The 15,982-nt window shown below is 39.6% G+C and overlaps 1 pseudogene; it reads left to right on the top strand.

The window, feature by feature from the left end:
• The window catches only part of LOC127418342 (nucleophosmin-like), a 61,163-nt pseudogene that overhangs the window by 29,359 nt on the left and 15,822 nt on the right, over window positions 1–15,982 (top strand).

Genomic DNA, 15,982 nt, shown 5'->3' with positions numbered 1-15,982 from the left:
GATACCAAGCCAAGGTCAGGTAGACCAAGAAAGATTTCAGCCACAACTGCCAGAGGAATTGTTCGGGATACAAAGAAAAGCCCACAGGTAACCTCAGGAGAAATACAGGCTGCTCTGGAAAAAGATAGTGTGGTTGTTTCAAGGGGCACAAAACGACGATACTTGAACAAAAATGAGCTGCATGGTCGAGCTGCCAGAAAGAAGCCTTTACTGCGCCAATGCCACAAAAAAGCCCGGTTACAATATGCTCGACAACACCTTGACATGCCTCATAGCTTCTGGCACACTAATTTGGAGTGACGAGACCAAAATAGAGCTTTATGGTCACAACCATAAGCGCTATGTTTGGAGAGGGGTCAACAAGGCCTATAGTGAAAGAATACCATCCCCACTGTGAAGCATGGTGGTGGCTCACTGTTGTTTTGGGGGTGTGTGAGCTCTAAAGGCACGGGGAATCTTGTGAAAATTGATGGCAAGATGAATGCAGCATGTTATCAGAAAATACTGGCAGACAATTTGCATTCTTCTGCACGAAAGCTGCGCATGGGACGCTCTTGGACTTTCCAGCAGGACAATGACCCTAAGCACAAGGCCAAGTTGACCCTCCAGTGGTTACAGCAGAAAAAGGTGAAGGTTCTGGAGTGGCCATCACCATCTCCTGACCTTAATATCATCAAGCCAATCTGGGGAGATCTCAAACATGCAGTTCATGCAAGACGACCAAAGACTTTGCATGACCTGGAGGCATTTTGCCAAGACGAATGGGCAGCTATACCACCTGCAAGAACTTGGGGCCTCATAGACAACTATTACAAAAGACTGCACGCTGTCATTGATGCTAAAGGGGGCAATACACAGTATTTAAGAAATAAGGGTATGAAGACTTTTGAACAGGGGTCATTTCATTTTTTTTCTTTGTTGCCATGTTTTGTTTTATGATTGTGCCATTCTGTTATAACCTACAGTTAAATATGAATCCCATAAGAAATAAAAGAAACGTGTTTTGTCTGCTCACTCATGTTTTCTTTAAAAAAGGTACATATATTACCAATTCTCCAAGGGTATGCAAACTTTTGTGCTCAACTGTATATATATATATATATATATATATATATATATATATATATATATATATATATATATATATAATGTAAAAAGTCTAGAATATGTTTAAATATCCCCAAAAAATATATTGTATTAAAATATTTACACTGTAAAAAAAGTAAAATTAAATTATTTTTGCAAAAACCCTTAATTAAAATATCTTAATTGCCCTAAAATATTTTTTTCTACATGCAAAATATCTATGTATATGTCTTGTATATCCTTCCATCCTTCTCTCTTTCTATAGAGTTTATATAACAGTGAAAGTGTCAAATGGTCCCTTGAGGCCGTGAGTAGACAGACTGCACTTTCTACAAATTACTGCTCTCTTTCATCACTGCTCTCTGACAGCCTGACTGAAAAAAAAAAAAAAAAATCCGAAAAATGTATTGTATTACATTATAAGAGCAGAGCCATCAAAATCAATCAATTCACTAACATTATCCGCTATTAAGAGTCTAACACTGAGTATGACAGGTGACTGGAGGTCCTCTGCCTTTGACATATGTGAAATATTTTCTCTGCTTGTTTTAGTTTGAGTTGGAGTGCCGTGAGGTCTCTCTCTGACATGAATTACATCTGGTATTTACGTCCAGTGTACAGCTCTGTCCAAAAGGTTTTGTGATCCAGACACTGAACCCACATTTAGAAATATACATGTGACAACACTACATTTGTGATGTCCATACATATACATGCACACAATTTCACTGAACTTTTCGGGTTTGCCTGACATCCACCTGCAGTGACACAGATCATGTGAAGCATGGTTATTCAAAGTTCAGTTAATATAGCAGCTCAACTTTTCCCTCTAAACATCACATTTGTGGTTATATTCAAATTTGGAAGTGTATTTTAAAGCAACAGTATGCCCTGTTTGTGCCCCTGTTTACCTTTTTGCAATTTTATCAACATGCAATAACATTTTGACATAGTGAGTGATGTATGCCGAAAATTCTCTTATCATTTTCTTACCCTCATATCATCCCAGATGTGTATGACTTACTTTCTTCTGCAGAACACAAATAAAGATTTTTAGAAGAATATCTCAGCTCAAAATGTAACTTCTTTTTCACTATAAATCTTGACAGCTCTCTCCTTGGTGATCATAATTTCAAGCTCGATTACACTTCCTATAGCACCATCTAAGCACTCTGCGCATGCGTAAAGCACTAGGAAGTGTAATCGAGCTTGAAATCATGATCATGCCTAGAGACTGCAATGGCGAGATGTACAGTGGAAAATTAATTATATTTTGGTTTCTCACCAAAAACTGATTGGATCTCTTCAGAAATCATGGATTAAACCACTGGAGTCATATGGACTACTTTTATGCTGCCTTTGTGTGCTTTTTGATGCTTCAAAATATTTGTTACTGTTCAGTTGCATTGTATAGACCAACAGAGCTGAAATATTCTTCAAAAATCTTCAATTGAGTCATACACATCTGGGGTACACTGTTCCTTTAATAGCAGGTGTCAGGGCCTTACTTTCTTTTTTATCTCTGTTTATTTCCAGGCCCCAGAGAAGAAGACGAGTGCAGATAAACAGAACGGCTCTTCGAACAAGAAAGCAGGAACACTGGGGAAGCCTCAAATCCAGGTAGGTTTAGCCAAGATTATGATTTGGTAACAGATTAAACTGGTTAAATTTAGCAACATTTCAGGATAGAGGTGGACAGTAAGACCAAAATCTTGCTATATGAGTAACTTTATATCACAGGAATGGTACAAAACAGTTGTTGAAAATTCAACCATGTAGTGATTACTACTTTTGGAAAATCCAACAAATAAAAAAGGAACTTAATCTTAATTTGATTATAAACTCTTCTTATTTGGTATTTAATAAAAAACACACCAAAATACGTGATCATTCATAAATGAATGAAAGTCAAAAACAGCTTCACATCATGCTGCACTTGAATCAAAAACACAGATTTAAAACAGTAACTCAAATTAAAATAATATCAATACGGCAATTTGCAGTGTTGTTTGGCAACCATTAACAACTAAACTGCTTCATTTTGTGCATAACAAACACTCCCTCATCTTGACTGATTTGGGACATGTCCCCCTCTGTACTTTCACATTACGACATGTTGCTCACATGTGCAAGCTAATAAAAATGTTAATTAAATAATTAAAATCAAATAATAATAATAATAATAATTATTATTATTATTATTATTATTTTATTACGTAACATATTCTGTGGTGTTGGGGCAAATGCCCAGTCATGAAAATTATAAGGGTGTTGCTGCACCATGATTTATCTTGTGATGAATACTTACAAAAATATATATGTATTGTTATATTAAATCCTTAAATATATGATATTGTATCAAAATTGTAGTAGTATTAGTACATAGCAGTAGCAAATGATAAAAAAGTAAAAATAATTCAAAATAATACATTTAATTATTTAATACATTTATATTTATATAAAATAATAATTATACAATTGTAATTTGTGCTAATGAATTTTTTAATTCACTAGCACCTGTGCTAATACCTAAAAAAAAAAAAAAAAAAAATGCATACAGCCTAGGGATGGGCATTTTTTGTCCAGATACTCAGGTGACATTTCACCCCACACTTCCTGTAGCACTTGCCATAGATGTGGCTGTCTTGTCGAGCACTTCTCACACACCCTATAGTCTAGCTGATCCCACAAAAGCTCAATGGGGTTAAGATCCATAACACTCTTTTCCAATTATCTGTTGTCCAATATCTCTGTTTCTTTGCCCACTCTAACCTTTTCTTTTTGTTTTTCTGTTTCAGAAGTGGCTTTTTGCTTTTTATTTTGTATTCAAATAATTTAACCCACAAAAAACAGTTTGTATTGAAAAATTTCTATTTTGTTTTATTCACAAACGTTACCAAGAACTGTTTAAAAATTAGATACTGTAACATCAAAAAACTATGCTTTTCTTTGAAATGAACAATATGCATTAATCGAAGTAGGGAAAAATATAGCTGCAAGCAGCAATTACGGGGCCAAGCACATCAACGGCATGTAAGAAGTATCACTGGACATCACTGGTTATGACTAAGAAAAGCAGCATAAAAACATTGGAAGTATTGCTAATATTACAATAATACAATTAATTATAAATTATCTATAAGTGGTGCTGTCTCCAAATTTATGGTGTGCTGTCAGGGTGTGGACACATACAAAGTTTCATGTCAATACGGGACAGCATTGCCGAGATAGCCTCAGATCCTTATTGGCATGCTGCCATGAAATTCGGTGATGCGTTACACAAGAACAATTTGGTTTATCAAAAAGCTTTTCATAACTTTGTCATGAGTGTCTCTAGATGATACGTACAAAATTTCATTCAAATTGGACTTACAGCTTAGGAGGAGTTAGAAAAAGTATGTTTTCAATGAAATTCAAAATGGCGGGCAGGAAGTATGGCCGACAATGGCAAATAAGGTATCATCGTACTCGGCATGACCCAAGGAATTGTAAGAGAGCAGTCACAGGACGATAGGCCAAATTAATCAGATGTTATAAGCAATTTTACACATTTTGTTATAACCTTTGACCTATAGGTGGCGCTGTCCCCAAAGTTTCTGAATACCTTTAGGACATGGCCCCAATGACACAACAAATTTCGTAAAGAGATTTAACACACATACACACATAGTCGTCTGATAAGTTTTGAGTTCCTTGGACCTTTCCACAACAAAAGTAGTTCCTCATCCATTGGCTTGCATGACTCCAACAAGAACCGAATGCAAATAGAGCAGAATTCAATAAGAATCAAAACATTACAAGTATTGCCACACTTTGCTTTGCTTTCAAAAGCACAGACTCAATCATATCTTCTTCTCTCATCCAACACCTCAATGACACACATCCACAGCGTCCCCAAGTGCACTCAGTTGTAACTGCGAGATTTGCCGAGAGATTCTGAGGCAAAATACAGTGTAATTCAGCGCTGCTCACAGCAAGCAAATGCGAAAAGGAAAACGAATTTGCGATTTTCGAGTAGTGTTAATACTGAGTACCTTGTGCAGAATGCATACTCTTTTACTCGATTACTCGTGCACATCCCTAATACAGCCATGATGTTATGGTACACTTTAATTAAAAACAAGGACTTAAAACAGTTCAGTTATGATTGGATGATCCACATTCAAAAAAGGCGCTATACACACAGTTATGTTACATTTTATATTAATAAGGCAATTTGATGTGTTTCTCTGCAACCGTTAGCAACTAAACTGCTTCGCATTGTGCCTAACAACATCCCTTAATAGTCACTTTTCCACTATTGGGCCAGTGCAAGCCAGGGCTATCAACTGGCCAGTCGGGACTAATAGCCTCGGACTTCGAGCCGCGAGACCATAATCGATCTGCGTTCCCACCATCGGGCCAAAAACCTGCCCTTAATACGCCGCCCTGGTGCCAACGTCACACAGCCTGCCCATTTCAAAAGCAAGAGCGATGCTCAAGCTGAGGTATCATTTTATCTAGTTATCTAGAATATCGACTTTAAATCATATGTAAACATTATCTAGCTAGCTAGCAAGATAAGTTAGCATTGACAACTCACCATCTGTAACTGCCTTGGTGTCCCCAGTGGTCTCTCCACTAACAGTGGGACAATGTCTCAGCACACTTTTCATGATCTCGAACCATGGAAAGTTATTTTTTGTGCACTGCTTTGTCCATTGTGCGTTTTAATTTATTTGTACTGTGCCCACAATTTTTTTATTTTTCCCGAACCTGTCCCGTTGTGCGCTGGATGCACAACCTGACAAGTTCGACGAAACTCTGCCTTTGACATTGACGCTGCCTCAATCCCAAGTTGGCCTTGTTTGGCCCAAGGGTAATCAGCAGGCCAATGGCCACTGGCCCAGAGAAAGCCCAGAATTGGCCAATAAAGCCCCGGAAGTGACAGTGGGAACGGAACTGGCCCAATAGTGGAAACACAGCTAATAAGTTCTTCCTCATCTTTGCTTGTTGGGGACACTTTCCCCTCTGCATTTTCACTTCGCTCTCACATGTAAAAAATGTAAAGCAGTCCTGCCCACTGTTGGCCTGTAAATATATGTACTGTGAGTTGAATAGTGTAGCAAAAACATTTCTCCATCGCACAACCCAGTATATACAGTAGCATCATTCCTCTCAGCTTTACTTCAAGAGAACCAAAGACCCCATTTGGGTTATGGCAGATTGTAGGAGCTGTCTGGATTTCAGGTTTTGGTATTCAGTCCAGATCCCATTTCCAAATTGCCGTGCCAACCAAAAAGTAATTCCAACCAAACGTCCAGGTGCAGTGTGAAAGGCCAACGGCATGGCAGCCCAACAGAGAAAGCCACAGGATAATGAGCCGACCTGCCTTTGTTTACGATCATCCAACAATGCCGAAAGCAAAATGTGAATTAGACCAGCAGTACCCCTCAAGATAAAAGTGTACAACAGCATTCAAAAATCCAGCTGTGATTAGCTCAAAACCGCCCAGTCTTAGGAGGACACTATGATTCCAAATCCACAAAGCCATTATTTCTGTATCTTTGTTTGGAGTGAATGCACTTAATGCACTTTTAATAATCAAGCATATTAGCGAAAACATCTTGACATTCAAAGGTTCTTGTTCAGGTCATGGAAAAGGCCTTCATAACAAGCTGCTGGTGGCACCAACCCCAAAACGTCCAATTTAAAGGGTCATTTGTGGTCTGCTTTAAAACAACAAACTATTCTCAAAACCACGGCCTCCTGGCAGGGTGTCCGATGTTGGGAATCTGAAATACGTTCACCAGACTTTCTTCTAATCATAGATTTTTCCCCCCTGACCAGTGCACATTTAGTCGTGTGGGGTTGAATTGTCTTTGATGTAGTTCTTTTTTCTCCTCACTGTAATTGTGGTGCTGAATCAGAGACAACGGGAGCACAGTGAGGGTTCTTCAAATACATCCATAGTGGAATGAGACACTGTTTTATAAATATCAAATCCAACTTGAGGTCAAACAACTGAAATATCTGTTTTAGATGAATTTAGATAAAGTAGAGAGATTGGTAAAAACAAAGAATGATAATATGTAAGTAAACATTGTTCACCAGATGTTCAGTGCTTGATGCACATGCAACCACTTTATAGAATAACAGGGCTGTTTGATTAAACACTCTGTTAAAGAGAAACAGAATGCAGTTGTAGCGTTCCTAAAGTAAAACTTCCATTCATTTTCTTCATAGAGAAATCGATTTTTAGCAATAATGTACAAACCTATCAAGATTAGCTCCGAGGTTTTTTTAGTGATGGTATACGCTTCTGTATATACTAAATCAGTGTGATTTCAACGTAATAAAAAAACTAAATTGTGTTTAATTGCCGAATTCCAATTCGAGATCCACCAATCAGAGAAGGAGCTGTGACTATGAAAACAGATATCATAGCAAAAGAGCTCATCAGCAACCGCCCACTCACATAAAGCATTATGGATGATGTAATAGAGTCGCTCTCCCTACACTCTCAAAGAACATACTGTATATACATTATTTGTGTGCAGGCTTGGGGAGTAATGAAATACTTGTAACAGTTACATAAAATAAAAACTACAAAATCAGATTACATTTGGTAAAAATTGGGATTAGCAGGATTACAATTTTTAATTTATAACAAAATAAATAAAATGAGATTAATTGATATCGACCACTGCTTGCTTTAGAGTGGTACAGATCCTTTTCACACATCTTGGATTTGGAAGTGTGAAACAGGCATTTTTCAATGCCTATGGAGAAACAGTGGGTGGTCACTGTTGTGCTCGATCTCTTGAGTGCTCGCAGAATTATCCGATTTAAATATTCCAATTAATGTCCATCAAGTTTTGCCTGTCGAACATCCCAAAGCAATTCCACAAACCGGGTGACCAATTACCCAAAAGCAACGATTTTGCGGCTGACAAGAAAGACAGGTGACAAACAAAAGCGAGGCTGAATTTTCCCCACTTATACAAACGTGTCTGGCCTTTGACCCCTGGAACACATCCCCTTAGGACAGGTTTAAACCCTTACAGGTTGACCTTTGGTTTTAGCATGCAAAGCCACCCCATACCCCTTCACAATGTCTCAACGAGTTTCCCTTCGCTGCTCCTCCTTGCAGTTCACTTGAGCTAACAATGTAAGCCTTAGTATGTATGTTATTACCATCTTAGATGCTGTCGTGAGGAGCGCTAATTACCTACTGTTTGAAACAGCCATGGGGGCTGTGTATTTCTCGGTGAGTTTGTGTGCACGCACACATTTGGCTAATTCCATAATGGCCACGTTCTGAAGCAAGACAGTGGTTGTTAAAACACTTGATGAGATTAGACACTCAAACAGACTGTCATACGCCCATCTTTCTCAAAACCTGTCTCTCAGGCCCAGAACTTTTCACACTTTTGCTTCCGGTGGGACATTCCTCTCGTTAACTTATACACCTCCCCCAAAACGCGCACACAGCTCATCCTTCTCCACACCCTTGTTTCCGGTGGCCACTCCTCTGCCATTAGAAATCATTAGGGCTTGGAGTTGGGTGTCCCTACAGGCTATGGGGTGAGCGGAAACCAAGTACTCTGTCATTAAAGCATGGCAGACGCATTGCTTAACACTTTACATTCTCCCATCTATGAGCCATTAAACCAGAGAGCTGCATCTCTGTATGGACCTATGAAGGGAAATCACTTGAGAACTTGTGGAATGCTTTGTCGACTGTGCATACATGTAGAAGCAAGTTTACAAAATAGTATGGCACACAAGATGGTATCGTATGTCCTAAAGAATACAGGAATATTTGCGCTTAGTCATGCATAGTCGAGTCGGGGTAACACTAGACGATTTTTCCTACAGTTCAATCGTTAGCTTAGTTTACATATTCGCTGGCCAGTCTGAGGGAGTCATAGTTCGCATTAGCTTCTGCCAGCAAGAGATTGTTCATCCCTTGTCCGACGGCGGGCTCTGGTGATCTTGTCAAGTGACAAATGAGCTTCTTCTCACACTGCAGGAGTGACAAGACTCTGATCTGAATATTTTCAGTTGGTCAGTAGGTGTAACACCTTTGGCCAAAATCAGGTTGTTTAGAGTCAGATCGTGAACATACCTGTATATTCAGCTTTGCTGTCAAGAGTTATGTACTTGTGACGAGGAGGAGGGCGTGGCCGGGCCGTGATGGAGCACGGCCGGCACTGAATCAGCTGATCAGCGGGAGAGCGAGATAAAGGGCAGCTGGAGACGCCGGTTAGAGAGAGAGAGAGAGAGAGAGACGCATGTGGCCGCGTTGCATATGTGTCTGTGTATGTTTACGAAGTTGAGTTTCTCATTAAAACTTTGTTTACTGTTCAGCCGGTTCCCGTCTCCGCCTTCCCCAACCTTTTCCTATTACAGTGGTGCCAAAACCCGGGAGGGAGGAGGGATGCGCTGTCACGGAGTCCTCGCCGCTGCCATCTGCCAGGGGAGCAGCCACGGCCGTCTGCCTGGGGACGCCATCTGCCAAGAAGGGGAGGAGCGGTTCCATCCGCCAGGGGCCGGAGGACTTGCTGCTGTCCGCCAGGGGAGGAGTGAGCTGGTGTCCACCAGAGGGTGGGGCAGCCGTTGAGGACTGGGCAACAGCGCGTCCGGTAGCCGGCGAGCAAGTTGTTCTCTCTCTCTCCTCTCTCTTTCTCTCTCTCTCTCTCTGTGCGTCTCCGCTCACCCTTTCCCTCTCCCCATGCCTCCCCTCGTCACTCCCCCAGGTTCACAGGAGGCAGGGTGGACCACCGGAATGGCTGGAAGGGCAGCATCTCCCCTCCAGAGATGGGGGGTGGGGAGGAGTTAGTCGGACCAGTGGAGCTCGACGTACCTCCCTGCTGAGTTAATGGCTTCAACAACTGGGAAAGCACATCAAACTTGCTAAAAAAAAATAATTCAGTTGCAAGAGTTATGTCCAGTTTCAGATCTAATCTAAACGCCCTAAACGTCAAATAAATAAAAAAGAACGGCAACCCTCTGCGGACAAGTTGGAGAGAGAATCGCCATTGGTTAGTACATTTTTGTTTTTACTCGCCAGACTTCTGACATCATGTAAGCGTAATGCAATTAAAAAGGTATTAAACAAACCGGGAAGGCATTTTCACATACTGTATGTAGTATTAATTTATATGAATTCAAACGCTGTATAGTATGTGAGTGTGTATACTTTATTTTATGTTTAGCGTTCAATCATTTTAATAACATTTTAGCTTTTCAAACATGTACACATTTCACATTCTATCAATGTATATTATGTCACGTAACTGCATTTATAATAATGAAACAAGCTGTTGTCACTGTTTAAAATTTCATGCACATTTTTAACACAAAATATTCATAAGGTTGGAACCTAATATGAAAATAGAATTCCAAATATAACATTTAAGTGCTACTATATCAAAAGTACTATGTAAAAAAAAAAAAAAACTCAAACAAACAAACATAAGGTTTATTGCTCAGGGCTTTGCACAGATTTTTACTGTAGATGTTGCAAGAGCCTATTTGATAAATTCTTCAATATTTACGGTGTTTAGGGGCCTGGGTAACTCAGCGAGTAAAGACGCTGACTACCACCCCTAGAGTCACGAGTTCGAATCCAGGATGTGCTGAGTGACTCCAGCCAGGCCTCCTAAGCAACCAAATTGGCCCGGTTGCTAGGGAGGGTAGAGTCACATGGGTTAACCTCCTCGTGGTCACTATGATGTGGTTCTCGCTCTCAGTGGGGCGCGTGGTGAGTTGTGCATGGATGCCGCAGGGAATAGCGTGTAGCCTCCACACGCGCTATGTCTCCGTGGTAATGCTCTCAACAAGCCACGTGATAAGATGCACAGATTGACGGTCTCAGACGCGGAGGCAACTGAGACTCGTCCTCCGCCACCCGGATTGAGGCGAGTCACTACACCACCACGAGGACTTAGAGCACGTTGGGAATTGGGCATTCCAAATTGGGGCGAAAATGGGGATGAAAAAAAAATATATATATTTACAGTGTTTGTTGAAGTTAAAATATTTCATAATGTATGATTTCCCCTTTCAATATTTATATACTTACACATTTATCACACTTGCTAGTGGCTACTATCAGACATTTTTTAGTTGCAAAATTTGGTCACAAATGCGAGTGATTTACTCTGTGTAGTGGGCTGAACTGTGTTTGGCCGGTAAACTTTCCCATCAGACAGCTCTTTCCTCTCTTAAGGCCACGTCCACACTACCACGGTTTTGTTTGAAAATGTTTACACCTCGCTTACACTTCCATTTCACACTGGAACAGTGTTTTCCTTCACCGAATACTGAGCGTTTTGAAACGTAGGAAACAAAATGTTCATTTAAAATGGATTAGTGTGGTCGTGGCCACAGTGGGCGGTTGTTGGCCACAGTAAGCAGCGATGTTGTCACGTTAACCTGTTTACTTCCATTGTAAGTGGCTTACTGTAACTGCCATTTTTGCTTTTGTTTAAAACTGGGGGACAAGCGCTTTAGGGCTGCAACTAATGATTATTTTGATAATTGTCTAATTGTACAATTATTAGAACGATTAATCAAATATTCGGCTGATTATTGCACCGAATATTACGACAAAGAGGTTGTACATGTGAATACTAACATAAAGAAATAACATTTTAAGCATCTTTAAAAAAAATACCTTTAAATTTACTGAATTACAAGTTAAAAAAAATACATAGAGGGTTTTTAGTTTAATTCAGTAAAAAAAAAAAATATATAATTTACTGCTGAAAATCCTATTCTTAGAATATTTTGTCTTGTTTTTTCAGTGAAAATATTTAAATGAGTGACTGACCACACAGAGAAATGTGATTTCACTGAGTTTGTGCTGGTTTGGACGAACTTCTTCCTTATTAATTTAACTTTAATAAAGCAGGAATGACAGATAAACACTGGGGTGTTTCCTTCTATTTGCTAATATGCAAGTCTTACTCCAGTGGAACACCACCTCCACTTTATTTCACGAGAATATTGATTCTGTAATTCACTGTATTTTTGTATAATTTCCCCATACTTTGCTATCCATGTCATTTTGAGTTCTTTGAAGTGTGTCTAGACTGCGAGCTGCATCTTCTTTTCCGGCTGCAGTACTCCTCTGGTAAAACTGCATCATCGAGTTTAAAATGATCTCATGTTAGAGCTGTGGACATCCCTTAATGTCACAGAGGGAATTTTGAAGTTATGAGATTGATCATTGCTTCCAAGAAACATCTCGACTGGCCGCCGTAGAGTCATAGAGGACAGAGAGGTGCATTAGCTCTGCTTGTGTGTGTGTTTATGTGTGTTGAGGACAGCTGATTACATCAAATGCTAGCGTGCTAATGATTAAGTGCCGTCCCCTGGCATCTGTAATCAGTGTCTGGTGTAGATTAAAAAGCTCGCTGAACTCTCTGTCTGTCAGCTGTCTTAACTCTACAGCTGTCCTTTCCCGACCAAAAAAAAAGACAAAAACGCCCTGCTATATAATGACTCCACCACACCGGGCCTCCCTGGCCCACTGCCAGTCCTGAGTGTGTGTGTGTGTATGTTGTGAGTGCATTTGTCCTTTAATCTGATGCCTTTTGATCTATTGCATGCTCGTCAATCGCTACAGAGAAAAGGGGGATTATTTATTTTGTTTTTACAAAGAAAGAACGACTGGAAGACATTGTCCGTGACTCAATGTTCCTCCTTCCCTTTCTGCTTTCATCTAGCAGAAACAAAAGTTCTGCGAGTTTCTTCTTGAGATGTTCACCCATTCTCCTCAAAGCTTAACTGCTGGCGTGTCACAATAGGTCAAGAGATACTTGATTTCAGGGTGTTTTCACACTTCACTATTTGAATGAATCAAACTAGATTCATGTAAGTGGATCAAAAGTGAAACCAGAGTAAAAAACCCAGTTCTGTTTGCATTCTTACTTTACCTGGCCATAAAAGTGTGCTCAAATCTCATTTGTAATTGTGACATGGTCTCAGTCCACTTTCTGTTGTGTATAATCAGTAGTAGTATCAATATTAATGAATTGTATGTTGGAAATTATTTCACTATAATAACATTGACGTAATTCCACTTTGACGTAGAGTTTTGTGGCCATGTCTGTTAGCTCTGAGGTCATCCTTATGCCAGAGTTCTCCTAAACTGGACAAATTGATTTTGCAGGTATACACAATAGAGGTCGGCCGATTACTAAGGTTTTGGAGGAAATCCACTAAACGATTTATCGGCCAAAAGTTTTTAAAATTGATATATTAAATGTGTTAAAACAATGTTCATAGTCTTTCCTTGTAGTGACGGTGCGACCCAGACATAGGCCACGAGACCAAAATATATGAAATCCCATATGCTGTTTATTGCAAAATCTCTATAAACAAGCCGCAAATACATTGGAAACTCTTATTTTGAAATGTCTGTGCTCCCACCTGCTCACACACACAGATAAGGGAAACAAAATACACACTCTTACGATCGTCTACAATGCATTACAAAATATACACTGTTTCATGTCATTTAACAACTATGAGCAGTATTTCATCAGTGATCGATTACCATAATGTCCAGTATTATATCAAAAACAGACTTTCAGTTTTTCTGTATAGCCTATATACTCATTAGATGCATTTTTTTTACGAAGTGTCTATTTGCACCCCGGTGTAATTAGCATCTGCCACACAGGTCAGTTATTTGCACCCCAGTAGTCTGGTAGAACCACAGAAATATACAGCAAACTGAACAGTAGGTTTTGCTGCAGTGGCGTGGAGTGGAGTGTAAAGACGGTGTGCGACTGCGGTTCGAATTCACGTTTTGTCCCCAATCTTGTTCCCATCCGTTTTCCTAATATTTCTTAATATTTCCTTTAATACTACTTAAAATAATAGATAAAAATGAATATAATTGTTGATTTCATCACAGTAATTTGGTCATGGGGAATGTTGAGGAGTGCAGAGAATGGTTTGATCCGGAGGCGAGGTCTGTCGATCGCACTTGTTCCCGCGGCTCGGCATCGCTTGTGTGTAGATTGCATCACTGTATTACTAATATTGAATATAGATCAGTGTTACTATCAGAAATAATTAATAATTATTTCTGTAGTTATTAATTAATATTTAAATTAATTAATTGGATCTAACTCATTAAAACCTCATATGGGGCTCCAGTAAATGTAGTGTGCTATGTTTAGGAGCAAGTTTGGTTATTAGCAATAATTAATAATTATCAAAGATAATTATTAATTATTAAAATCAATGTTAGCTTTTTAAAATCCTTTAAATCAACAATTATCAAAGATAATCGTTAATTGTTAACATTGATGAAACATTAATTAAAATTAACACTAGCTTATTGATTATTCAAATTCAATCATCAAAGATAATTATCAATTATCAAAAATCAATAGAATATTAATAAGGATTAACATTGACGGGGCACCACCCTGGAATCAGGGACTAATAACCAGATAGTAAAACAGTCTCAATATTAGATTGTTTTCTTAGGAAAATTGACATCCGAAGAATATCGATTTTCGGGAAAAAAACAATGAATGAAGGTTTGAATCCGAGCACTGACATCCCGTCAGCATGACACAGGCGTATGCAAAACAAACCAAAACACTTCTCTTTGTAATATAAACAAAGTTTATTTATGCAGTAATATCAATTAATAATTAATACAATGCAGTCAATAAACTTCCGACTTACAACTACAAACTAAACAGTGATATTATTAGATATGGATATAAAAATAATCCTATAACACATAAGGTGTGTGTGTGACAGTGTGTGTGTGTGGTTAGTAAGAGAGAGAGAGAGAGAGAAGTGACAGCTCTAAAGCCGATTTCGCGATCGTGGGAGAGAAAACAGCTGTCAGTTTATCACTCAGAGACGCGGTGGATGGCTCGTAAACAGTCCCGCGTTATTTGACTCTTTAATGGATGAACTCAATTGCTGTCTCACCCGCGATGGCGAAAATGCACAACAATCTAATTTGGTTGGACCAACAATACAGCAAAACAAATTCGTGATAATTAATACCCTGAGTATTAATAATGAGCGGACATGGCGGTCCGTAAACTGTACAAGCAAAAACCTTGAAACACAAGAATAACACACTATAATATTCTATTCAGACGTAAACCTCTTACTTGAATCGCATGAGGACACAGGTAGAATGTGTTTTCCTCCTTCCTTTAACTCTGACCCGGTTCCTTGAGGCTCGGGTGATGACGGGAGGCCGTTTCCTCGCTCTGTTGGCAGGCAGTACGGCTGTTGATTCTCGGCGGGCGGTACGGCTGTTGATTCTCGGCAGGCGGTACGGCTGTTGATTCTCGGCGGTCTGGCGGAGAACTCAGAAATGTCGACTTGATTGAAGATGGAAGAGAAATCTTTAATCTCTTCACTTCTGTAGGCAAACGGATGAAGATGCGAATTGCTCGGCGGTCTCCTTCGGATCCGTTAGAGTGTTCGGTGGAACACAGAGTAATCTCAATTCATCCAGCGAGATGGAGATTGTATGGCTACAGTTTCAAGTCAGACATTACTTCCTTGTGCCACGAGGTTGCACCTGAGAGCAGCAAAGAGCTACGTCTATATTCGGTGAACGAAGTCGCTGGAAGTAACTCACGAAACATTTCAGAGGTATTTCAACTCCTGATGATGTCATGTTTGAGGGACATTCTGTTGTGTGTCTCATCCAATAGGAGTTGAGAGTTCGATCCTTTAGTGAGCAAGGCTTCATGGATTTGTAGTCTGTTTTGGACTCCCTTTGTTTGATTTTGGCGCGATTTTTATCAGTAAGATTTACGACTTGGAAGGTGGGGCTTGAGTTATGTTTTTACGACTGTTAGGCCTGCCTTTGTCTTCTATCTGAATACATGAGGCCCAACACTAATAACAAAAT

The sequence above is a fragment of the Myxocyprinus asiaticus genome, chromosome 27, assembly GCF_019703515.2.
Source record: "Myxocyprinus asiaticus isolate MX2 ecotype Aquarium Trade chromosome 27, UBuf_Myxa_2, whole genome shotgun sequence".
NCBI classification, from domain to species: Eukaryota; Metazoa; Chordata; class Actinopteri; order Cypriniformes; family Catostomidae; genus Myxocyprinus; species Myxocyprinus asiaticus.
Note: the sequence above shows the minus strand (reverse complement) of the source record. Positions and strands in the feature narration are given on the sequence as shown.